This window comes from Agelaius phoeniceus, chromosome 4 (assembly GCF_051311805.1).
Source record: "Agelaius phoeniceus isolate bAgePho1 chromosome 4, bAgePho1.hap1, whole genome shotgun sequence".
Classification (NCBI taxonomy): domain Eukaryota; kingdom Metazoa; phylum Chordata; class Aves; order Passeriformes; family Icteridae; genus Agelaius; species Agelaius phoeniceus.
In genome coordinates this window covers 46748300-46775371 of record NC_135268.1, presented here as the reverse complement: position 1 = coordinate 46775371, position 27072 = coordinate 46748300, and the positions used below count along the sequence as shown (strand labels likewise).

Sequence of the window (27072 nt, the reverse complement as noted above, 5' to 3'; positions counted from 1 at the left end):
TTGTCCCATGGCTTGTTGCTATCTCTATGCTGAAGGTTGCCTACTCCAGTGAAGGGCAGGCATTGAGTCTGCCAGGTTTGAGGTGAGCAGCTGGTGAGGGAAAAGAGAATGGACTCAGTCAGTGAAGGAAAGATTGAACAATGACCATTTTTGTCAAAATAGGCAAAAATTTGCTTACATTATAATGACTTAGGTTTAGGAGTCACAGTTATTTGTTTGTGTGTTACTACCCTCAATCCCAGTTATTTCATTGCACTCCAGATGACATCTATAATTTGTATTTTAGCAAAGTAAAACAATAAAAAATGTCTAACAAGACTAATCTTAGACAAGAGAAGCCATTTCTTTGTAGCTTGCCGACATCTGAGATTTGTTCAGGGTTTTGTGGATTTACAATTCTAAATCCTACTTGCCCATAGGATCTAAATAGCTGCTTCCAAATTAAAATTATTTGCAAAGCTACAGTAATTTGGTGAGAAAGGATCTATCACAGCCTGTTATTGTTGAATAGAGGTGATAACACCTCCTTTGTAGTTTCGCACGTTCCCTTTGTTTGTGTGGTGAAATTTCCAAAATTAAGTGGCTAATTCTGGCAAGGAGACAAAGCTTTTCTGGCATAAGGAACTTGAGCTAAAGTAATCTGGCTGCAACTGAATTCTTTGGAAATATGCAGGTTGCATTTGGAGAGTATTTGACTCCTTCCTTAATGCACTTGGTTACTGCAATCCCTTGGGACAAGTCTCCAGGGGCAAGAAAGCTTTCTAAAGCACTTCAAAGTTCTGTCTCCATTATCAACTTCATGCCTGGAGAAGATATTCCATACAACCAGGAGGATGCAATTTATAAATTAAAGACACCTAAGGGAACAGTCTCTCATTCCGTTAAAAGCTACAACTGTGAACCTTGCTTATGTGAATATTTTGATTAATTTCTCTTCTATAACAATTTCTGGAAGCATTTGAGAGATTGTTTTTTAGTTTTTTTAATCAACAAAAGGCTTAAACTAATCACTCATGCTATTAAGGCATAAATATAGCTCTCACAAATTAACTACTGCAATGGACTTGCTCAACCCAGTCCCTACCTGGACTGTGTGAGTACATTAATACCTGTGCATACATCTTTGCATTTCTTCCTCTTCCCTTTTGATACAGGTTGAGTTATTAGTGAAAAAGCTTGTAATTTGTGTATAGACCCTGAGCATGTCAGAGAGGGATTTTTTTGTGCTGTTATAATTAGCTAGGTTTAGCTCTCAGGGCTGCAGGGTGTAGGATAGGATTTGCCACCTGAGGATCTGCCTCATGCAGAATCATCAATTTTCTTCAAATTAGAAGTCTTGATATGCTCCAGGTTCAAGATATGTTTGTGATGTTTAACCTTAATATGCTATCAATAATCAATATATCAAAATATCAATACCCCTTTTCACAGGTATACTTAAACCATGGCAGGTGGTCTCCCTGTGAGGAATTAAAAACCTTTATTGAGTACTGAAGATGAATTTAGAGCAAAGTGGTCATTCAGTGGTGATTGGCTTTGACTGAAATAAAACACTTGACCTCTGTAGGAAGAAGCTTTACTCATAAAGTCACAGAGTGGATCAGGTGAGGAACCACCACAGTGTGTCATGTGGTCCAACCCCCCTGCTTCAAGCAGGGTCATCCTAGAGCACAGGGCATAGGATTGTGCCCAGACCATTCCTGAGTATCTCCAGTGAGGGAGACTCCACAGTCTCTCTGGACAATCTGTTCCTGTGCTTGGTCACCCACACTGTAAAGAAATTCTTCCTCTTCTGGTGGAACTTCCTGTGCATCAGTTTCTGCCCACTGCCTCTTGTGCTACTGCCAATGCCAAGAAGAGCCTGGATCCCTTCTCTGATACTCTCCCTGCAGACACTTACAGACATTGATGGGTTCCCTTCTCAGTCATCTCCTTTTCAGGGTGAACAGGCCCAGTTCCCTCAGCCTTTCCTCACAAGAGAGATGCTCCAATCCCTCACTCATCTTTGTTGCCCTCCACTGGAGCTGCTCCAGGAGCTCCTTGTCTCTCTTGTCCTGAGGAGCCCAGAGCTGGGCACAGCACTCCTGATGTGGCCTCACCAGGGCTGAGTAGAGGGGCAGGATCACCTCCCTCAGCCTGCTGGCAATGTTCTTCCTAATGCCCCCCAGGGCACCATTGGCCTTCTCATCCCCTGGGCACACTGCTGGCTCATGGACAGTTTGTTGTCCACCAGGAGCCCCAGGTCCTTCCCTGTGCAGCTGGGTCCCACCAGAACCCCCTGGTCCTTCCCTTTCCAGCAGGTCAATCCCAGCCTGTGCTGGTGCATGGGGTCACTCCTCCCCAGGTGCAGGACCCTGCACTTGCCTTTGCTCAATTTCCTCTCTGCCCATCTCTCCAGCCTGGCAAGGCCCTTCTGAAGGGCTGCACAGCACTCTGGGGTATTGGCTGCTCCCCCCAGCTTGGGGTCATCACCAAACTTGCTGAGGAAGCATCTGCCCCTTCATCCAATTCATTGATGGATAGCTTGGGGAACACCAGTAGTGACAGACCTTCAACTAGACCCTGTGTGACTGATGAGCTGGCAAGAAAGTTTTGTCTTTGTAATATAATTAAAAAATCAGTTGTTTTCTTGATCAGAATGTAATTCAGTGAAGTGTCCTCTTTTGCTAGGAAATCTATTAATTTAATAGCATGAAACAGATGTCTATAGAAATGTACTAAGCTTCTGTTCCAGTTACTCTAAGAGCTGTTTAATTTAAGTAAGTCTGGCACCCTCTTCCAATTCCTTGTATTCTAGGTATTTACCTATTAAAGTGCAACAAAAAAGCCTAAGAAGTCTAGAAGGAATATGCTGGTATTTACCTGGAAAAGATCCATCCCAGCATTTTTGATAAAACAATGTCTTCAGCCACTGTGGCATGGTTTGTTGGTTATGTTTGGGTCTTGGACAACAAGAGGTGACATATTATAGCTTTTGGAGTACTCAGGAGGATGTGTGGAAGGAAGGTCACATAAGAACTGTGAAACGAGTTGCTATAATAAATGGAGAAGTCCCAGATGTCTTCAGTGTAGGGCAAATCCAGCTGCCATTGCCTGTGTCATGCTCATTTTGTAAAAAAAGAACTTCCAAGCCTTCTAGATTTCAAGCCTTCTTTTTTTTTTATAGTATAGGGAAGGTTAGTACTGTCAAGTTGGGTAGAGGGAATTGTGATTATTTTGTTTTGATTGAGCCAGCCAGGAGCACCTTTCCTGCCCATGACTATCACACTGAAGCAAACCCACTGGTTCCACTCAAACCAAACCAGGGAAACATTTTCACAATTTTACAGAATATAGCAGAATTTAATGTGAAGTATTTTGACTCCAAAGGAAATCTATGCAGTAGACTGTGTTGGATGAACCCAATTCTGCAATCTTTAGTTTTGACGTGACCCAGGTTATAGAATTTGTCAGTAGGAATGTATAAACTTTTTATATAAACTAAGAATTTGACTTTTTTCCTGCTTTATTTCCTTCCTCTTTTTTTTTTAATTTCCTTTTTCTAACAGGATTATCTGGTTTATTGTACAGCAAGCTGTGGACCAATTCTTAGGCTTTTACTTCTAAGTGGTAAATGGACACACTGATTGATGGGGAAAAAGCATATTTCTGTTAATTGTGATCAAATCTATTCTTTAAACTGCCTTTGTTGCTAGTGAAACTTAGAATTTTTCAGATTTGTTCATTTTTTGTTTCAAACAAATGAGCTTTTGTACCTCTCAAGCTATCTTTTGGTAACATTTTGTGTATTTCCCAACATTCACTCCTGCTAGCATAGGGAATAATTTTTTTAATATCAAGAGCAGATGGACTTATCAAAGATTTGAAGTTGTATTTGCCTTAGGCATGCATGCTAGACTGGTTATTTAGGCTCCTTGAACCTAGACCAAAGATGGAACAAGCTGGAAATGTTCACTCCATGCTTTTATGTAAATTTTCCTTCTATTCTGAGATCCTGGCAGCAATATTCTGGGACCAAAATTTCTGGTAGTATTTTGGTACTTCTTGGAAACTGAAATAGGGCATGAAAGATCTTGTGAAAGCTTCTTAGACATTTTATTTAAAAATAGCTGTTGAAAAGAGCATTCCCAATTATAGCCAAATGATTCATCTGCTGGCAGTGGGGTATCAGCACTGGTGTTCTATCTGCTCACCTGCTTTTGTTGCCATAGCAGGTCCCCATGTTCCCTGCTGCTGGTATATACATGCAGCCTCTGTAGCTGGCATTCAGGTCAGCTTAGTTTTCCCTCCCAGCCCACTTGTTTGTACTTCCTATAAAGTTCTCTCCAATCTAACTGCTCACATCAGCTGGATTTCTTAATTCCTAGTGAGCGTCATGGTCATTCCAGCATCATTGAGAAATTATTTATTTGTCACTGGGCAATATCTGAAATACTGAAGTGAAAGCATGCAGGAAGTAATTGAAACAGTTTTTATTTTCTGATGTCACAACATACCAGTATCACAAATACTAAACCTTCTAAACATCTGGAAAAATGGTTTGTAACTGGGTCCTTTTTAGTGCTCAATATCACTTTCATTTGGCCATACTTAGCTATCAGAGGAGGGGGAGAATTAAGAGAAAAATATACAAGGTCGGTGAACCAAAAGTCTTATGGGAGTTGGGATCTCTGTGTTTAAAAGGGCACAACTAAAAGTGAATCTACATTTGGAATAATTCCTTGGTGGTGAAGAACCTTTTGTCTGTCAATAACAAACAGTGGTGGGTTCACCTCAGGCAGCTGCCCACCCAGCTACTCTCTCCCTCCCTCTTGACAGTTCAGAGGGACAAAATACCACTTCCCAACCCAGCCCCTTCTCCCCAGGCTCATCTCATACACAAACAGACATCAAATACACATTTCAAAACACTCAAGTTTTTTTGTCTTGGTACCTAATTACACAAAAATCATCCCAATATAACAACGAAATAAGCATCTGTTGCACAGCATGCTCTGCAGGATGTGCCCCAAGTATGGAATGGTGGAGCCTGAAACTGAGCTGATGGTGGGCTTTTCCAGGTTCTCTGAGCTGGAAAAGAGAGAAGCAGAGAAGCTGCGGTCTTGGTTCGTTGTGTTGCTGGAAATGCCTGGTAGACCACACCTGTCCATGGAAATACCACAGCAGTCTTTTTTTCCATCTCCTTTCCTCTCCCTTCAGGGCATGCTACTTGAATGGGTTTTCCTTCAAATTTCTGCCCATTTTGCTACCCTCAACACTTTCTCACCGAGAGAAAGTGAGCAGATTTAAGTGTCTCTGCTAATGGCAGTTGACGTATTTACCTTCTACCATCTCATTGGTAGAGAGATGCCCTTTTAAGGATGTTGATGAAAAGGATGAGAAACATAAAATTGATCCATAGGCTTGTGACAACTTCTTACTGCTGGGATAACAGTTCCAAAAACATGTTGGATGCTTCTCCAACTCAGAGAAAGACTTAATGCTTATCCAGAAGAGTATGCAAACCGTATCATTAGAGCAACAACAGCCTAGAGAATTAAAAGCATAGGAGAGCTTCCTAATCCACACATCTCTTCACATGGAGACAGAGAAGGTTTCCAGGTAAGTGAAAATATCTGCAGGAGTGAAACCTTAATCTGTGTCCCAAAAATGCAAAAGACAAAGACAAATGCTCACTGCTGTTGTTGTGCTGTACTTTCTCAGCTATCTCTCATTTGCTTAATACATTTTCTGTCTGTCACACTGGAGGTGCTGATGGCACAACCAGCCATACCTGGAAAGGGAGATCTGAACTGCTTTAAAATATCACTGACTTGTGTGGTGTTCACAGCAAACTTAATCCAGGAGATTTTCCTGATAATTTTTTATAATATGGGGATAATTTGTGATTAGAAAAAGCATCCAGTTAGAATCCTTTAAATGCTATGATATAAATCCTATTAATAAGTTCATATTAAAATAAAGAACTCATTTTACACCTGGTTGCTTTTTAAAATGTCCTTTGCATCTAATGTATATTTCTTTTTGTAAGAATAGAGTCTGCAAAAAATGCATTTTCCAATTTGAAAATAAACAGAGTGAAGATCTCTTGCTTCACTTTGCTGGGAGACAGAACAATTTAAGTGAAGGAACATCATGACACCGAATAATAAGCAGCACACATTCATCTTTTCTAGAACTGAAATTGTAGCCCACTACAATTACCAAAAGATAACTTTTGGAATAAGCTTTTAAAATTATTTCTTATTTATTCTGTTGCTTAATTCAACAAAACCACAAATGTCAAACTGGCCTTTTTCAAATGTGTTCCAAGATATGCCCCTGAATGGGTGATGTGGGAAAAAAAGACAAAATTTCTAGCAGAGTTGTCATTTCTTTCAAGTCAATATTTGATATTTGAATAGATACTAATTAGTTTTAAGCTGTGTAAAAGGTCTCTTACCCTATTAACTGTTTTATTTAATTCTGCTGACTAAAGCTGGGGAGGTTTTAATTTATATTTTGGTAGAGATCACATTGTGAAATGCAAGTAAAAAATTCTTTGATGTTTGAAGCTTTCTTCAGAATATTGTAAAAACCTGAAGACTGGTAGTGTGTATATGCCTGAGGGGGTGAATATATGTATTTTTGCATGCATATATGTTTTACAGTTTTATGTTTTACTTATCACCAGTAGTAAAAGGTTTAGGAACTTTGCTGCTGATAAGGGGCAGTTCTCAGTGTCAAGTGGAGAGATATTAATGTGCTTTCTGGAAAAGTTATATATTTTATTCATGGAAGTGTTATGGAATTGAAAGAAATATTGTTTCATGGTATTTGGAGTAGGTCATTTCAAGAGGAGAGTAAATTAGAGAGTAATGGTTGAAGTGATTTTTTTACTTCCTTTGAGTCTTTTGATTTTGTCATAGTTTTACAGAACTGTTTTTTCACAAACACCCGTGCAATTTCTCTTTCACTACATGCAGTGCTTTATTAAATGAACACCACAAACATTGAAAGTCCTAAGAAAAAAATTATATATCCTTGTATTTCATAGAAGACTGTCAGACTTTAGTACAGCAAATTATTTCCTTTCCTTATCCATTCCCGTCTCTTGATATTTAGTACATCTCATATTTTATATCTTTAGGATAACCAGAAACAATTAGGGAAACTATCAGTCCTCAGCACTTCATTTTCTACCTTCTCCCTTTTTATATGTGAGGGAGAAAATAGAGAAGGTTACAAGCTCTTCAGGAATGGAACTATTGATTTATCACTAAGTGATATTAATCTCATCTAGACAACATAGCTTTTTGCATATAGATTTCTTTCAGGGAAAGAGTGCCAAGTGTCTGTGCAATGTCAATTCTTGATTTCCAGGTAACAGCACTACAAGAGAGGAGAGACGCACAGACCCTTCAGTGCCTAAGCAATGATACATCAGTATGAGAGAAGCAGATGTGAACTTTATGTGACAACAACTGAAACACCTGTCAGGATGAGATACTGGGCTGCCAGTAACCATCAACCACAGTTTCAGAGGCAAATTGTCATATTAGAGCAGACTAGCTGGAACAAGCTGGAAAAATACAATACTTCAGTTGCTTGTGTAGCTAGCTGGAAAACAAATTATTATGTGTACAGTAAAGGTAGCTTAGGCCATTTGTCAGGTGAAATCATTGCATGCAGCTGGAACAACACTCAGCTGAGTTCTTTTGCTTTGTTAGCATGATGAAGAAGCCAGTGCAATGCTCCCCCTGTAATTTCTCTCTACACAGAGTTAAAAGTGCAGCATATCAGTCACAGAATTGCTGGCCCTGAAGAATTGTCCAGCATGGATTCATTTGGCTAACTTTTCTAGTCACAACATCTCTTCTGCTCTGCCAAAAACCCCTCACTTTTTCCCCCACAAAAATCTTGCCCTTTGGATTTCTTTCCCTCAGAGATGATGTTTACAACCTCATTGGGAGATCTTGCAGTCACCACGTCCTGTCTCATTTAAATTCTCTTTAAAGGAGTGCTGTCCTCTTGAGGACATTGAGATACCTGTAGTTACTGGAAAAATTTGGAGTAACCGATTTTTTTGTTCTAGGCACTGCAAAAGTCTCTGTCAAATGCCATACCCTTGATCTCACAGGACTTGGATCTGGTACTTTGGATCTGTGATCCTTATTTCATGTAGCAGCAGCTTTACCCACGTGCAAGAGGTGTTTTCCTTGTCTGACTTCATGCCAGCAGCTGCCCTTTTTTCCTGGCTTTTGCCAGCAGCCTTTGCCTCCCGTGTCTTCCATGTGAATGGTTCAGGGAGCAGCTGCAGCCATTGGTGAAAGGTGAAGGATCTGGGCTGAAAGGACAGAGCCCCAAAAAGCTGAGCTCCCCCTGGCATTGTGTGGGGCACAGGGCCCATCCCTTGGTGGGGCTGGCAGAGCTGAGTGTTACTAAGCAGAGTTCTGTTTGTGTGTTTGGCCCCCATCTTCCCCAGGATGGTGCTTCATGCCACAGGTTGGACCTTGGTGGTCTGCATTAACAGCCTTGCATCGTTTATCAGCTTAGACACAATTACCATTTTTGTCTTCCTAAAGCCAGCAAGATGTTTTTTACATCTGTTAAATGCTTCACTTCAGGCAAGCCTTGGATGAAACAAAGAGATCAGGCAGGGTTCCCACTCTTAATTATTGAACTGTGACCTCATTTGTCCTCAGAAGCTTCTGCTTTTTGCCACCCATGACCTGTGGGTGGTTGAGACAAACACACAAAGCCTGTCAAGAGGAATCTGCAATGACATCAGGATGGATACTCTTGTGTTCACTGCCCACTGGTGCGTGGCACTGCTGACTAGAAGACTTTTTACCTATACAGAATGTTGGGTTCAAGCTTCTCTAGTTACCCAAAGATGAGGTCACTCTGTTCATTAATGATTTATGATTATATAGTGCATTTCTTCAGAGAGCTTCCAAGGCAGCTGGCAAGTTTATATCTGCATGAGTGAGTGCCTGAAACAAACTGTTAGTGATTTCTCCACAGACTGAGGACCTGGAATAAAATTTCCTTTTCTCTATACTCTTAGGTATGCAGTAGGGTTAGGCACCATTACTCCATGAGGCATTTGCTGCCTGTGCACTTTGTGATATGACATTCCCCAAACAGGCGTTTCTTAGGCTTTTTCATTCCCTTTTTCTTTTTCTTTCAAGTTCATTTGACTGAAGTTTTTTTGGTTTATTTTTACTTTTTAAATAACTTTTACTATGGTACAGCAGGATCCTATTCCACAAACAATTTTACAGCCTCATTTAAGTCAGCCTGTAGCACAGAATTCAATTTGTATCAAGTAATGGAGTGGAAACTGGTCACATAATATTGCAAATAATTTTTCTAGCCATGACTGGAAATAGTGTGGTTATATAGTCAGGAATGACACAAAAGCATAGAACGGTGTTTTGAATTACACATTTAGTGGACAAAAAGTAACCGGATAATTTTGCCATCATAAATTAATCTTGCAGTGTTTGGTGACCTGTATTATCATTTAAAGTACTGAAAAGAAAGAGGCAATGTTTTTTCCCCCTAAGCATTGGAGGTTATACTTGGCACAATAAACAGAGAAGGAAAACCATAGATCTTGCTAGTGAAATAAAGACATGGTAATAGATGATGATTTTGTCTTTCAGAGTGCATTAGGAGCATTTTTAATTAAAGATGCTTGTGGTACTTGAGAAAGAACATGATATGTTATTTTAAAAGAACAAGATTTATTGTGTTTATTGTTTTTAAAAATAAAAAGCTATGTCTTCTTAATGCAGTGTTGCACATAAAGTGTGTGTGGAAAAGAAACCAAGGCACAGGGAGAGCCTGGGTTTCCATTTATTCCTTGGCAATTTACACCTAAATTCTGCCAGTCTAAGTACAACTGACTCACAATAAAGTGCACTTTGATTCCCACTTGTGCAAACTCTGATTGTATTTTGGTACTTCTTGGAAACTGAAATAGAGCATGAGAGGTCTTGTGTCCCTATGGCTAAGGACAGGTTGAGGTTAGCCAAGCATGATCAGAGAGCAGGATGGGATGGTCTGACAGAGAAGTTCTCTCTAACACCCTACAACACAGGCAAAGCTTTAATTTGGTTCCTTTCTTTTTCAGCATCAGTGAAGGTAAAAGTGCAGCGTGCCCTGGCTGTGCTGCAGGACTGTGGTACATTGGTCATTGCAAAGATGCACCCACCCTCCTAGTGCAGTGCCATGAAGCTCCCCTGAGCCCAAGCGAGTTTCCCCTTTTCCATGCCTTATCTGCAGGGATATCATTCAGGTCAAACAGCCTCATTTACCCGTCTGGATGCCTCCCAGTGTCTTTGATGCAGCTTAGAGGCTGACCTGTGCTAATATAATTAACCTTCCCTGCCCCTGGCTGTGCTGGAGAGAAGAGAGGGAGCACAGAGATGAACAGGGCACAGAGTGGGTGGTCAGTCCTGCAAAATCTGCATTTTTCATATTAAGATCTGACAGGTTTTTCTAACAAGACTATTTCTACCCTGTAGTTTGGGAGATCAAAGCTTCCTTTTTACCCAGTCTTTTGCTTGCATTTGGATTTTATCTCTATAACCTTGACTGGATAGATGAGTTTTTAATGGTGTCAGCATGACCCAGGGAAATTACAATGTCAACAGCAATTGTTCTGCAGGTCTGTTAATCCAGTTTCATCCTATTTACTCATGTTGTTGTTCGGCTTGTGATAAATAGGGTTGTACTTGAAAAAAAAAATAGGAAAGTTTTCAATTATTTGTTTCCTAATCGTGGGGATTACTTTCCTGGTTTCTTCCCTTCCATTTTCACAGAATCACAGATTGTCTGAGTTTGAGAGGCACCTCTGGAAGCCATCTGGTTCAACCTGCTCAAGCAGGCTCAGCTAGAACTTGTTGTCCAGGACTCTGTGCCTTTGGGCTTTGAATATCTCCAAAGGATGGAGATTGCACAACCTCTCTGGGCAACTTGTGTCAGTGTTTCCTGATGTTCAGAGGGACCTCCTGTGTTTCAGTTTCTGCCCATTGCCCCTTGTGCTGTCACTGGATATCACTGGGTAGAGTGAGGTCTTCCTTGCGGCCTTCACATCATTCTGCCTTGTTGCCCTTGTGTGTATTGCTCAGACATACAGGCTTGCAGAACACTGCTGATAGTTAGCTCAGATCTTTTTCAGAGGTTTTTGGTCATTTTTTTTCCCCTTCTTTATTTTCTTTCCTGGTTTGCAGCTCAGAAGAGGATTCCTTGCAATGCATGGCTGAAAATAAGGGTGTAAGGAGATCTGGGAGAATTCTCCACTCCCACCTCTGCCACTCCTACCTCTATTGAAAACTGCGAGCAGAACATTTTTACTGCTCGTTTTTTCCATCAACCAGCTGTATGAATTAACATTATGATATTTTGTGATACCCTGGAGCTCTAGGACACAATACATATCAATCATCATAGGTAGGCTAAGTTACCAAAGCTCTTTTTATCCCAGAATTCATGTTCTCCTTTTTGAGATATTATTTATTAAACATGATTTTTATATTTTCTGTTATTTGCAGTTATTTTAATTACTAGTTCTGAATGTTTAGCTTCTTACTTATCTCTCATGAAAACTAGTGAGTTTAATTTTGGCTGAGAAGTGAGCACAAATTTTGCCCACCATGTTTGGGAACTTTTGTCTGTACATAGAGTAAAAGCATAATTTGCTACTGTATTTGGAGGGATGGATTGGAAAGGTACATTTGATGGTGTCCTGGTAGCCCCTTTTGACTCCTATATATGTTTTGGTTAGGAAATGTGTAACTTGCAGAAACCTAAGAAAGGGCAGGCCAGATGATAACTGCTGGCTTTTTTTTTTTTTTTTCCTTTAATGAATTGTGATGTTCGCAGTGAGGGGATTCATTCCCTTTGAACTGTCCAGACCTCTGATTTTGGGAAGGAAGTAATGATGTAAGTAATAAACTTACTCTGTCATTCTAAAGCTCTGTGTGTATATGCGCACATGTGTGTTTGGGAATTGTGCTGCTGCAGGGGCTGGAGAGATAAACCCAAGTCTGGAACCATGATAAAGTGTTAATCTGATCTAATATGATCTCTGGAGTTTGTTTGTTTTCTCAGCTTTGAGCAGTTGTGGATACTAAGGATGCATTATCAAAGACAGCAATCCGAAGTAATGGATTTGTTCCACATGTAACACAGAACAAGCTCAGTATCTGGTACAGAGAAATTAAGGTTTTAGTGGCCACCAAAGAAGTGCCTCAGTGTTCTTTTGGTTTTCAGTTTAATTTAAACCTGAACCTTGATATCAAAATATGCTATAACTTGCTAGTAAAATAGCTTGTAGTATTAACTTCTTTCCTAAGCCTGTCCATGCTGAAAGTGTTTTACTGAATTGTACTGCTTTTCCTACTTCATAGAGAGCCTCTCCTATGAGGACAGGCTGAGGGAGCTGGGGCTGTTAAGCCTGGAAAAGAGAAGGCTCCAGGGAGACTTTAGAGCATCTTCCAGTACCTAAAGGTGGCCTGCAAGAGAGCTGGGGGGGACTTTTCACAAGGGCATGTAGTGACAGGACAAGGGGGAATGGCTTTAAGATGAAAGAGGGGAGGTTTAGATTGGATATTGGAAAGAAAGCCTTCACTGTGAAGGGGGTGAGGCATGGAAAGAAGCTGTGGATGCTCCACCCCTGGGAGTGTTCACATCCAGGTTGGATGGGGCTCTGAGCTGCCTGGCCTAGTGGAAGGTGGCCCTGCCCATGGCATCGAGTTGGAACTCAATGATCTTTAGGTCCCTTCTGATCCAAACCATCATAAACCATATGGTTTTAGGATTCATAGCTAACTACTCACTGTAAGCTTTTATCAGTAAGTAGTCTGGAAAACACAAACTGTATGTTTTGACTGATATTCCACATATTTTAACTGTGTACTAAATGCATTAATTTTAGGTGTTATTAAAATTAATTTGAGGATCAAATTTTAAAATGTGCTAGCCCTGTTTCTAGTGCAGAGTGATCTACTGTGTTCTAAAAAAAACATTTAAGTCACAGAGGGTTCTTCTTATTCATGATATGAAACCCTGAGTCATAGTTTTCATTATTTTAACAGGCAGGTATGTCTACATTCTTTTGCTTTTTTCAGGAGTTACTGTTGGTTTTCTCTGTCTGATAATAATTGTATTCTTTAAATCACAGGCTTTCTTTGCATTTAAAAAAATGTTCTATGAGTAATGCTGATTTTATTTACCTGTGATATGCTGAACATATTTCCTTTTGGACTGTTACTCAGAAGCTGAAACTTGTTTTTAGAAGAATGGGGACTTGATAAGCAGAGAGAAAAGATCTAGGGGGTCCTTTAGTGGACAAATATTTGATGGTTTGCCATGCTTAATTGTCTACTAGTCTTGTGCTGTGTGGTGAAATAGCAACCATGTGGACTAGGTACAAGAACAGCTATTGTCTGAGATACTGAAAATAGACCACGTGATCAATTTACCACTTGTAACTCTAGCCTTACAGTAGCTATTTTCAGGGACTTGCTTTATAATGGCCTTTCTCTGTTCTAAAGTTTTGTGCTATTATTATGTGTTGAGGTAAAGTATAGATTGTGAAAAGATAAAACGCACAATGGAGAGGTCTGTGTTCTCAAAACAAAATCTGAGGCTACTTTTTGTTTCCTGATTTCTATTCTGCTCAGAATTGCATAGGTCTGGCATAATTGCTTCTATCAGGTACTTATTACTGTGAGATACAGTAGTTTTCCCTAAATGTATGGAGAATGTGCATTTGCTTAGCTTTCTGTGTTGGAAATATGTATTTCTAATGCTGCATTCGAATTTATGGCTGTGTTGGAAAAGGAGAGTATAGAATAGTTTCCTGAAATAATCTTTCAGGATCCAAATATTCCATGCTGGCCTGTCTTCAGGAATTTCCTTTTCATTGAAATGTTTCCCAAACCATCTGTCTTCATATCTTCCCCTGGGAATTAAAAGAGTGGTAGTAAATAGAAGGAAGACCTTTTCTGTTTGTCGATTAGTGCCAGGGCATCTCCTTGTATGCATCTTGAGTTTAGTGATTTACACTGACTGTGTTTTAAATTTCTTTTTCTTGCACCTTGAACAATAAAGGTCTGTTTTATACCCAGGAGTTCAAAGTGCTTTGAATTCTGATTTTTGAGAACAATAAGCTAATTCAGAAGTTGTCCCATTGCTCCCATGCTTCCAGACCTCACCCAGAAGAATGAAAGCTGGCTCTCTATAATGGACTGGTAGATTTACTGTTTCCCTTGGGATGCAGGCAAGGCACCAGACCTGAGGTCTCTCAGTTACAGCAGGATCTTTATTGCTGGTGCATGAACTCCTGGTTTCTGTAATGCCATAGCCACTGCCATAAGCCACTGAGGTGCAGAAAGAGCAGGGAAACCTGTGAAATGAGCACCCTGAGAGATGATCTCTGCTCTGCCTTTAACAGCATGATGTCTGCAGGGCAGGGACACGAGAGGCTGTGTCAGGCATTTCAGGTGCAAGCAGGATTTAAAGCTGTGAACTAACAGAGATCTTTGCACTGCCAGGTGATTACTGGGGGAAGCTTTCTGGTGACAAAGGAAATATATTCCTACCTGTTTTGCCAGAGCCACCTTGACCTGATGCAGGCCACAAACTTTCCATGCTCAAACCATTGCACATCCTATTGTCAATGCTGCGTCTTGTGCCCAAAAAAAAGAGGCTAGTGCTGAGTCTGCATGTAAAAATTAGATTAGAGGTTGATGCGCATATATGAGATTTTAACATCCGAAGTTCCCAGTTACACAAAAGCACCAGTTTGAGTTCTTCAAATTTTGTCATGTGCATTAGGAGTACCTTTATTTATTTATTTATTTATTTTTAGAATTGGTGTGGCAAGCTCAGGATGTTTTCATATTGCTTTTTCATATCTTGTTCACACCTTCAAGACATTCTGAATATTATGAGTGGTGCAGAGTCAACTGAGTGATAATTTCTCATTTCTCAGCTTAAACAGACTGCTTTGTTCAGGCACCTTTGCTAGCAAAAGTGCAATTCTAGATAATCTGTCTTGGCAGCCTGAGAGCCCTCACCAACATTTAGTCCTTGAACTTCAGCAGTAAAAACTTAATGCTTGCAAGCAGTTTGATTTGATTACCAAGAACCAAATACACACTTACTCTTGTCTTGTCAAATGGGGCATGATTTAGCCTATACACTAATTACATTATTACAACAAAATACTCTTATTTGTGGCTGCCTAAGGATTTAAGGATGAATGAATATAGCAAATACTATTTAATAACTGGTAAAGTCTAGGAATAGGATAGTTGCTACAAATTCCCTGTCTGATCCTTCTAGTTATATGTAAAAGAAAGCATAGACATCCCTGAAAAGAGTAAAAAAATTGGAGGAAATTTTTGAATACAAGGTCAAAATGGCAAAATTACAGTTAAATTTTTCAAAGTAAAACTGGAAACTAGTGAAACCAGAAGAAAAAAATCTGTTAAAAACCTAGCTGCTTTGTTCAATTTTGCAGGTTGTTTTTACCTGTTTAAATTTTTTCTGTTTTGTAGTGTATTCAAATAGATTACTTAAAGGTTTTTTGCAGTAGATATGTTTTTAATTTAGAAAAAGGCATTTGATCATTTTTTTGCCAGAAAAATAGTTAAAACTTATTTCTACATGCTCTAGTAGAAGAAAAACCAAAGATATTTTAAGCTCACATTTTAGTTTTTAGAAGTTATCATTTTTTCATTTTAAGAGAGTCATATATGGCATTTTTATTTCAGCCAAACTACAGTAAAACCAGTGACATATTTTTCTTGAGATATAATTGATTTAGAACTGCACGGTGTGACTGGAAGGAAAAATAAAAAAGTGCTGCCATTTCACTAGTTAGAAAGAGGAAAGAAAGACCATTTTGTATGAAAGTCTCAGAGGGAAATCCAAAGCTAATGAAAAATTTCTCAGGTTGCAATATCTTTTTTTTTCTTTCTTTCTCTTTTGTTTTTTCTTTTTATAATGCAGACATCTCAAACCATTTACAAGAGATGTAGCAGACAGGAATTGCTCAGCTTATAAGCACCCTTATAAGGACATATAGGGAGTGAAAATGCAAAACCATCACTCTTAGGTTTGCCTAGAAAAGTTGAACTAAAGTTCTTTCTTTTCCATTTATACCTAGGCAGTCTGGGAGGAGAATGTTAACCACTGGTCCCTAGCAGCATATCCTGACTTCTGATCACTTGTATTAAAGAAAAGCACCCATTTCAGAGAGAGTGCAAGACTGCGTGGAAGTAGAAAATACCACACCCCACCTTAAAAAAGGTAAGAAAGGTTTTCCTGCTGATGCTTTAACAATGGAAGTGTCTTCATTTAACAATTCATTACATTAAAGGCAGAAGTGAAAACTTAGATAACTGAACCCTAAAATATTCATTTAACCTGCATGTTCTAACTTAGAAAAAAGGATTCTTTTTGTTTTAAAAGGGAGAATGTAACACATGTGTTCCTGAGCTTGAAACTATTTGTTTTGTAGCTTTTGTGTGTATTGTGGAAAAAAAAATAGTATGTAAACCAGAAAACATAATCTTTCATGTAAGGCACAGAAGTCTTTCTTAGCCATGAAAAGTGTTAGGTAGCTTCCAGTGTACCATGCAACTCTCCCTTTGCCAGGACATGCACAGAATGTTTGCAGAATGCTGCTGCTGGGAATTGGTGCTAAGGAGTAGTTCTGCCATTTGTGCTTCTGTTAGAACAAATCTGCACTCTTTCCCTTTCTGCTGGGTTTTGGATTGACTGGTTATTTATAAAATATTTGCAACTCAACTTCCTTAGATGCTTCAGTTCTAAAAAGTATTGGAAGAAGCTGAAAACAGTTAAGACATACCGTACTCTGCATGTTTCCTCTGAAAATGGAGTGGTAGCAACGGAGGATTTTTTCCATTCAGATTTTCTTTGCACACCCCCCCAACCTTTTATTTCTTTTTTTCTGTAGAGAATGTTGAAATTCAGATAATTCCTTTCTATAGCAGCCATTCTGCAACACGGTTCCAGGACAAATGTGTTCATCACATTTGCGAACGCCCTACTCTACAGGACATATCTATAAATTTTGATTTGGAGTCCATCAAACATAGAAATGCTGTCTTTGCTTTTGTACAAAGCAGTATGATTCTGCTGTTTGAAGCTGTTGTGGCTTTAGAGAATCTGTGCTGTCTAATCCATATCACCTGGTAAATTCAAAAGACTATTGGTTACCTAAAAGTCCTGACTTGTGACTGTCTTGCCAAAATGTTTGTTCAGCTGGTGTTTTATGTGGAAAGAGAATGAATGACAAGCAGGTGTCTTTGGCAACTCTTCTGAAATGATCAGCTGAAATACATTGGCTTGCTGCTGAGCAACAAAGGTCCTGTTTTCTTGAGATTGTTATAGTAATGTTGACATTTTCTACCATAAAAATGTTCTACACCTCAGCTGAGGGTACAAATGTATTTGTGACATACCTGTTTGTGAGATGGGTTCTGTTACTGTACTACAGGCAGGGCATGTTCTTATTTCCTCAAAGCAGAAAGGTAAGAAATGTGCCACCACCAATGGGAAATGCTCTTTGAGTACAGGATGCTTCCTACCTGCTCTCTCTAACCTCATATTTCCATGCCATTTTTATGCAAGGATTACAGATTCTGTTACCTTCTGTTTCCTTTGGATAGACCTAATTTTTGCAAGCAACACAGTCTTTTTCAAATAGCATGTTTTATATTTTGCCCAGAAGGATACAATACCCATTGGCTTAAATGACAGATGTTCAAAGAACAGTCTGTAAGGGTGGTCAGGTACAATAGCATGTAGATTGACTAATACAATTTTCATAACTAAAATATGCAAGATATATGTTTCTGTATAGAATTTGCATATAATATTTCTTCCAAGAGAATTAAAGCTACATTTTTTTTCTGACAGTGTACCCAGTGTTCTTTCGTAACCACCCACATATCCTGTTGTTAGAATATTCTGCTTTTTATTGCAGAAAAAGTCCAAACCTTTTTTAGAAAGTAATTTGCAGTTAGTAGAGATTTTGCTTAATCCACGAGATTCTCTGTAAATCATTTGTGAATGTAGTGTTAGTCAAGCTTTGAACAAGTTTATTGAAGGCTAATATTTTGGGTTTTTTCCTAATGCAGACAATTTTTTTCTAGTTCATTCCACCATTTCACATTTTCTAAGCTAAAATGCTCATGGCTGCAGAGTCACATTTACTGGTGATCGTACCCAGCTTTTCCAGAGACTTCAGATTTCCTTTAAGGTATTGTCCATTAAAGCTTTTATTTTTTTCTTTTTTTTTTTAATTCTTCAAAACAGTGGAAGAACAGGAAATGTTGTTCTTTTATATGCTATTAAAGTTTTTTTTTTATTTCATTTGTATCATCCAAAGTTTTTCCCCCTTTATTCTGCAATTTCTTGTTCTCCTGTTTTTTGTTTGCCCAATTCACATTTCTTTCTTATAACACCCAATGACTATGCATACATTTGGTTGTGTCCTTTCAGTCACTTCAGAGGAAGTAAAAATAACAAAGATTTTCTGAAATGAGTCACTGTTGAGTAATTAGCTATGTAAGGAATCTATTTCCTATTTAATGAAGAAGGGGTCCTGCCAGGAAGACAGAGACCTTGTTTTAGTCAATGTTGTTGTAGCATTTGTTCATGATTCATTTTCTAGATTTTTAAACTTCTCTTGTGTTATTCTTGCAATGAGTTTTAGTGATAAGCCTCAACAGGAAAAGTCCCTCGATTTGTGAACCCTCTACATATTAATGTGAATAAATTGGTTATCTTTTCAAATTTAAAATCACAAAAACAGCCAGGAAGCCTCTCCCTGTAAATGGACTTGGACTTCATGCTCTTCTGTAATTCAGCCTTCGCTTGTTTTTGTGCAGAGCATTGTCATGTCCTTGTTCCAGCCCAGTAAGGGAGTGACCCCACACATTTGAGAAATTTGCTTATTCAGTCCATAGTTTGTTCATCTGGTGCCTCTGGCCATGCAGGCCTGGGACCTGGGGTAGAGGAGCTCAGCAGGATGGCTTCATCCTCACACTCTGTGGAAAACTCCTCTACAAAACTCACCTGTGCTTACCGTAGCCACACTTGTCCCCTGTGCTGAACTTAGAAAGAATCAATGCCTTTGTTGCCTCCATGACCTGAGAAGAACGACCAAGAAGATGGCCTGACAGTTGCAGCAATCTGAAATGATGTTCACAGATCCATGGAAAGTATTTTATGATATGCAATTAATTAGCAAGTTAAGCATATCACATCATCTGCAGAACATTGTAGCAGGAGTTGAAAACTGGGGTGGTTACAGCCATCTGCTAATTCTTGTAGGGCAACAATTACAGTAAAAATGCTCAAGATTTTGATGATCTGAAACCTTTACTGTAAATATCCAATAATTGTTTCATATACCATTTGGGGAATCTGCTGGTTGGGTGTATTTCTCTCTGTGGCCATCACAAAGGGCATTGGAGGTTATCAGCTTCTGAGTCTAGGCACCTAGTCCTTCTCTTGATAAGAGTTGTGAGATCCATGCGTGATGTTTACCAAGCTGGCAACCAATAAGGTTTTGGAGGTTGAGAGATTTGGCTTTTTTAACTATTACTGGCAGGAAAGTAGAAGGGCAGTAAGTAGATCTGTTATAATATGGAAGCTACACCTGACAATGTTGGGATCCTCCAGAGAGCCTGGAGAGACTGAAGCAAAAGGCTCAAGCTCCTTCTGCAGAAATTTCCTCTGAAAGTCAATACCCTCATGCTGAAGAGCAGAGTTATAGTTAATCAACTCCTTTTGAAATAATGGTATGACAGCTCTAAGTAAAATAGCAACAAACAAAAGAAGTTGTCATGTGCCATTTTTCATGTTCCTTTATCTTCCCAATATATAACAGAACTGGTTACCTCTTGCATCTGCTCTGTTCCACAAGGAAGCTGCCCAGTATGCAAGAACTTGTCTTGATAATTTTGCAATAGTTTTTTCTGCTTTTACTTCCTTTGGAAAAGATAGATGGTATATTTCTGTTAAAGTCAGAGGAGTATTTCTATCCAGCCTCTAAATGCCTGTATGTTTTTGAATTTTTGTGCATAATACAGAATAAGAGCTTTAGGAAAATGAATATAATATGTTCTAAGGCAGAGCTAATTCTTGTGAAGTGGTTTGATTGTAAGAGTATAGCTTGATTGTAATTAAATCTGTTTCTTTCTTTTGGTCAGCAAGTTATAATTGGAATTGAAGCCATTTTTCCTAATTAGATTGACTAGTTCTAAGCAAGATTTCCATGTTCACCATAAGTATTCTGGAGCAGTTTATATTTTAAAATGGGGTCCAAACTGTGAAACTTGATGATTCTTGAGTTTTTTACAATGCTTTTGACAAGCCAGTATTTTCAGAAGAAATGTTTGCAAAATTAGGATTAGTTTCTGTTTTGGTTGTTATTTTTGTGATCTTGCTGACAACAATTGACTCAGGTTTAGTAATTCTGTAGACTACATTGTTTTAATCTCTTCTATGCTGAATTCTGAGAGAATATTGATGAAGAGTATGGTAGGAAAAATTATGTGAGGGCAAAAGGTGATTTATGCTTCCTCTACTACTTTTAGAACTGGGTCAATTAAAGGATTCCCTATGGTAATACTTTTTTCATTTGTGCTCCTACATTACAGTTTCAAAGTTCAAATTTGCATCTTAAGGGTACTTAGGAATTCAGGTTCATATGCTTAGGACAGGAAAAATTGACACAAATCCTAATTTGACTTTGCTAACGTGATATATGTGTTTGTGATGTTCTGCCTCAGGCATCTGACATTGCTTAAATAATCTTAAAAAGTCAGGAAAAGACACTCACATGTTTAATTTTAATATGATTTAGTGCTTTCTTGAGCTGAAAGCTCACTATAACTATGGGTTTCAGTGGCTGACTAGGATGGAGAGAAGTAAAGTTCTTCAGGAAATTCTAAAGAGAAAAGAAACCCAAGTATTTATTGGAGCTAATTATGAAATGTCATGTTAAATGCTGCTATGGCAGTGGTCTCACTATCTGGTCTGTATTCAAGGACTTAAAATTCCCTGTGACCTTCCTCCACTACATCCAAATGAATCTCTCAGCTGAAATGCAGCTCAAAGGCTTAGGCAGCTTTTAAAAAGCTTCTTGGAGATCTGTAATGTTGTGAACTGAGAGTAGACAGAGGTGTCTCCAAGACAAGGTCCTTCTTCAGCTCCATCGTCTTTATCCTTAGGTCAAACGGGAGCTGAACTCTCCTGTCATTGTTGGGTAGTTCCCACTGAGATGATTGATTTTTATTGATAAAGCCCAGGCTAAAACAATACCCCAAAACCACAGTGCTGGTTTGTGTCTTTTGTAGTTTGTATATTGCACGTATTATTGCCTAAAATGAGACTTCTTCCCAAAACCAAAGATTGGTTCTGTAGATGAAGCAAGAGTACAAAAGATACATAACCCACAGGCAAATTTCCCTAGAAAAGCTCTTCAAGGACTTTTAAACTGTTATTTTAATCTGAGTATGTTTTACAAAAGACAAATGCTGTAATTATGTAGTATTTTCAGATCTAAAAGATACAATGTGACATTATAATGCTCCTATGTAATATAGGTAGTAAAAGTATATTTTATTGAGCCTATTAATGTAGTTGTTTATTCTTTGGTGCAATTTAGAGTATGGGAAACATGCAGCTAGATAATGTAGTCTGAAGAAAATAAGCTCTTGCAAATCCTTGTGCTTCTGCAACATTCAGGTAGCTAATACAGTGCTTATAGTTATATATAGTTCAATACTATTAAGCTATCCAATATAGTGTTCATGTATGGCACTATTTGTTTATTGTATTAAATAGAAATGCTATTTATAGTTAAAGTGTTTATTAAATAAACATTTAACATTATTAGTTTCCATTTGTGAACAGAGAAAGGGACGCAGACAGTAAGAAGAAAAACATGTCCTGTACAATGTGACTTTCTTATTACAGAGTTCTGCAGTTCCTGGGAGTCTTGGCTTACAGGTCCTTGTTATGAAGTGCAGCTATAATTTTCACATGTTCAAGATTTCTAATGTAATGTAATGACTGTTGTACCCTTACAATGCTGCTACTGCATTGTTCCAAATCAGCCTAAAATGTAAGACACTTTACTGCATGGTGCATGATTTGAAGATAAGGGAAAATTTACCTTGTGTTTGATTTCAAAATCTCAGTGTTGATATAAATGTGTTGTGGTATACTTCTTGTTTCAGTAACATTTGGAAAAAAAAAACCACAAACAAACAAAAAACAAAAACCAAAAACCAAACTCAAACCAAAGACACCCACAAAAAAACATGGCTGCAGCTGAAAGTGATACTAACCAAAATGTTCAGTCTGAGGTACCGGGTACTGATGATTCAGGTACTGTAAAAATAAACTGGGTTTTTAACTGTAAATTAAAGAGACAGAACACATTTTCAGTTTATTTACAGAGGAAACCTCTTCCTTCCTCATAAATTACTGTAAGGGATCTGCTTATGTCTGAATTTGCTTGTGTCTAAACAATGTAGATCTGACCAGGCTGGTCTTGCAGTTCTTTCTCACTGCAAGTGGGTCACCCAGTGTCTTACATAATCTGGAGCATATCTGAACACTTGGGATAGCAAGACCCAAGTATTTGTATAGGAATTCTAAGAATGGGGTTTTGCAGCAGGAACAGATTTAGTGTTTTCTTTCTTACTTTCCTTATCTTTTTTCTTTTCCATTATTTCAAGCTGCAGCAATGATCAACTTAATTCTAGTATTTGAACAAGAGAGTCCTAGAAACTGTCTCTAAGAAGCAATACAGTATTCAGTTTATCTTGTCTTCCTCTTTTGAGTGTAGAACTGGTAATTTCATTGGATTTCTGAGTACCTTGTTAAGGTGAATGCACCTGCATTTCATGGATGTGTCCAGTTGTTAATTAAACTCTGTTTAGAAACTTTTCCTGATACTGAATTGAAACTTTCTCTGGCAACATTTTTTCATAGAAAACACTCAGAGACTCCTAAATAACCCTACTCATTTCATTCCTCTGTAGTCTCTCTTCAAAAATTAAAGTTTAGAACTGAAAGACAAAACTATCTTTAAGGATTCAATATGTAATCTTTTCTATTCCCAAACTTATTGGAATTCCTCTGCTAAGGCGTAAAAACAAAGCTGCAATAAGGAAATCTCCAGTGATAGAAATATAGGAAGGAATTATGGAAAACTAGATCATGAACAAAATAACTCTTAGATTTCAGTTCAGGAAGTTGCTTGAGGGTAAATTAAACTGAATTATTCACCTGCGGTTTTGGTGTCTTAGTTTCAGAAATTGTTAATGAAAATAATACCAACTATATATTTTACTTCTGCTGAAATGATTAAATAGGATGCCCTCATAGATACTTGGACTTTTCCAAGGGAACTGGCCCAACTAGTTTAGAGTTTACAGGCCTGAAAATTCATTTTGAAAGACTGTCACGTGAAAATGAAAGGCAATCCTCATCCTCAATAACTTAGTTACTTGTAATTCATATTAAATGCAAAAGGGAAATCCATGTAGCCTTTATGATGTTTAAATGAAGTTGTAAATGGATAAGCCTAAAATTCAGTCCATTGAGGGACTGTAAGAATATGTATGAATGAAGAGATACTGAACTTTCTTATGGGAACCTTAATGCTGAAAAGCATAAAACATTTCCTTAGAAGACTGAAATGCCTCTTAATCTGTAAAGAAACCTGACCTGTGTGAGAACTAGTTACAGAAGCTGAAGTTAACAGTGCTTTCTCTGGCTTTAAAGATTTGTATTTATATTCAATTAGCTAAAAGCTAGATGAACATGATCACCCTAGATTGTTCCACCAATGATATTTATCACATGAGTGCAACAGGAAACACCTGGGCTGTTTGCCTTCCTTAGGAGTGCATGACTGTGTTGGAAGCAGCAGGATGTTTTAATGGTAGAAATTTGGGAAAGACTTTTTGTTTATACTAAAATAGATAGTTGAGTTAATTATGAAATGGGAGTGCTGATTTTTAGATGCTTCCACTAAATGCCAGTTTCTCCTTATGTTTTTAAGCAGCTTGGAAGAACTATGCCAATTTCTCCTTATGCTTTAAGGAGCTTGGAAGAAATATCCAATGGTAGCTCTTAAAAGTTAAAATACTGCTGAAAGTTTTCCTCATAAAAGTCATCATGCATCATGAACTGCCAGTTTTCCGCTAATTTCATGGCCATGACTTCAGAAGTCCCAAAATCCACTAGGCAGTGATTTTAATCTTTATTTAGGATTCACTTGTAGCTAATATTGTTTAAATCCTCTATGCCTCCTTATTTTCCTCCCCCCTCTCTTCCTTCTGTCAGCCCTTCATCCATTTGCCTTAAAGGCCCATGGTGGATGAGTCAGTGGTTCCAATCTGTATTTGCTTAGATACCAACTCCCTTTTAGGCATAGCATTATCATGCTTTATCTCAGTAGGTAGTCATGCTTTTTGAACAATTTTGACATCTGGAACTTTCTTTTATTAGATGTAGACTGCTGCATTCCTTTCTATATATAAAAAAAAAAAAAAAAAGACATGATCTCTGGGTATACTTTTTAAAAAAATCCAAGACACAACCCAGTTCTTGGCTGCACAGACATCACCAAACCAATGAATAGACAAACTGGTTTAAGCTTGTGTGGATCCCTCACTTTCTTGTCTATTTCTTGGTTGTTCCTTCATCTGTGGTCACTTGAGCAGGGGTCTCCTTGCCTTCCTGCCTCTCCCCGGTCCTCACCTGCTCTGCACAGCCAGGAAACCTTGAACACCAGCCCTGCCAGACCTTGTGGCTCTGAATTTTACCTTGTGTGACTTGACAGTTTGGAGGGATGCTAAAAGTATGTCTCTCCCTTGGTAATAGTATGTCTCTCTCCTTGTCTCTCCTAAAGAACAAACTGCAGATATCTGGAATAAAAAAGGCTGAAAAGCCAAAATACCTGATGAGAAGCAGACCTTTCATGCTGCCACCACAGCAACAGCTGAGTGCTCGAGCAGGCACAAGATGTTTCTGAAGCACCCTAAATGCCACTTCTGCTCGATGCTCTGGAGCTGCAACCACATGCCCAGATAAGGGGTGTCTCACTTGGAGACATGGGGAGGGAAGGAACATTTTTCAACCCTTCTTAATTCTCTCTTCATCTGTCAAGCTGGGAGAAAGCTGGAAGGGGAACACATGACGGTATTGTTCAGTGTTAATTCTTTTCTAATTAGCCAGAGCATTGAAAATGCTTCTGTCTCTTTAAAATGATGTGGTATTTTGTGCTGTGGCTACTACCAAACGTGAAGTTATTTGAGTGAACAAAATAACTTCATGTGTGTTGAGGTGTGAGGTGACCTCATTATTCCTAAATCTGTTCCTATTTTGTAGCACTCCTTATTCAGCTCCACTCTTTCAGCTGCTCAAGTGTTTTTATTTCCGCTCTGGTTGTGTAACAGATTTTTTTTGAAATGTCAGAATCACGGCAACATAAGTCGGTTATGTTGAACCGGCAGAAATTTAGCTGCTTGTAGATAAGACAATAATAGAGCAATATTAAACAGGGTTTGTGGCTTAATAAGATAAGAAGCAATATTTAACAGGTTTTACTTTGATGGAATGCTGTTGATTAATGCAAGACATGCTTCATTCCAACTATGGCTTCTGGTAAAGACATTTAAAAAATTATCATTTTGCCTTTGCTTGCACAAAGTCAGCACTTCAGAGAAGTATTGTGTTGAAAACTCTGACAAATGGTATTCCTTGTCTGCCTTCAGAAGGGAGTGTCATGGGGAGTGTTAGTATGCACTCTGCAGTCTGTGCTTGCTCCAGGGCAGAGGTGCACACCTCCAGGGAGGTGCTGCTCCCTTCACCCCTTTATTGCTTTTGCTGAGGACTGTGCTGCTGGAACTGTTCATCTGAAAGTGGAGCACCTGTCCACTCTCAAGGAAACAAAAGTCTTTCTCAAAGCTCACTCAGTGGGCTCCAGGCAGCCTTGCTAGTCATACTTAGCAGAGTTTGTTTGCCATACTTGACAGGTTTTTTATGCTAACTTGAAAGTTTACCATTCAGACCTCCAACATTTAAGGGACACATGAGAAACAAGATTCCAACTCTGCTGCTTGAGAACTCTCTCTCACCTCCTGAGTAGTTGCTGTGGGACACGTTTCTCTAAATATTGCATCCCACCTTTTGTACAATTAACCACTCATTAGAAACTTCCTGGCTCCAGTGGTTTTTGCCTGCTTTCATTCTCTACCAGTCTCTCTTGATTTCTTTTACTAGCTTCAATATTCTTTGCTGACTGCATGTAGCTTTGGAGCGCTTGTGTGAGTTGGTGATCTGTTGGGTTTTTAACAAGCAGGTAAGTTTTCTGACAGAGTGTGCTTCCTGAGTTAAAGGTTTAGTGCCTGTGCCAAATCTGTGCTTGCATTAATAACCTCCATATCTACAATTATATATAACAAGCTTTTATAGGTCCCACTGCCTCCATTTCCCATTGCATTAAAAATAAATCAAGATGAAATTTGAAGTAAACTAAGCTGGCAAGAGGATGCAAAAATTTCTGTTTGGCATCGTGCATGGCATTGTTACCAATTCAGGGAAAACTAAGACCTTTTAAATGTCTACTGCATTACATTTTTCAGCTATTAAAACCTATTTTCATGTAAGAAAATTGAAAGAAAATACTTTTTCTCTTTAAGATTTGCGTTGTTTGATTTTGTCACCTCACCTTTTAATCCTCTTTCATTTAATGTTTTGATGTGTAACAAAAGCTTATGTTTCAATTTTCATCTCTGCCTAAACAAAGAAAGGCTGTGACACTGGGAGCAGGTAGTTTGGGTGTGACTGAGATGAAGCTGATATTAGGAAGTTATTAGGGAGAGTAGCTTCTGCCTCTTCATTACCAGATTGTCCACCACTTATTTTCATGCTTGCTGTCTGAGTGATGCTGCTTCCCTGCTGCTGGTACAAAAGGTCCTTGAATAACCTTGTGTGACAATTAAACACTGCCAA

General features: G+C 38.6%; 1 protein-coding gene across 5 annotated transcripts in view; it reads left to right on the top strand.

The window, feature by feature from the left end:
• Positions 1-27072, top strand: part of CRACD (capping protein inhibiting regulator of actin dynamics) — a 130068-nt gene that overhangs the window by 44221 nt on the left and 58775 nt on the right. For 4 of the 5 annotated variants that reach the window (XM_054632673.2, XM_077177506.1, XM_077177508.1 and 1 more), the window contains exon 2: positions 16169-16311. The gene's annotated coding sequence lies outside the window, so the exon portion shown is untranslated. Of the gene's footprint in view, positions 1-11423; positions 11443-16168; positions 16312-27072 lie in introns of those variants that run through there. The other variant, XM_077177509.1, reaches the window with a different exon arrangement.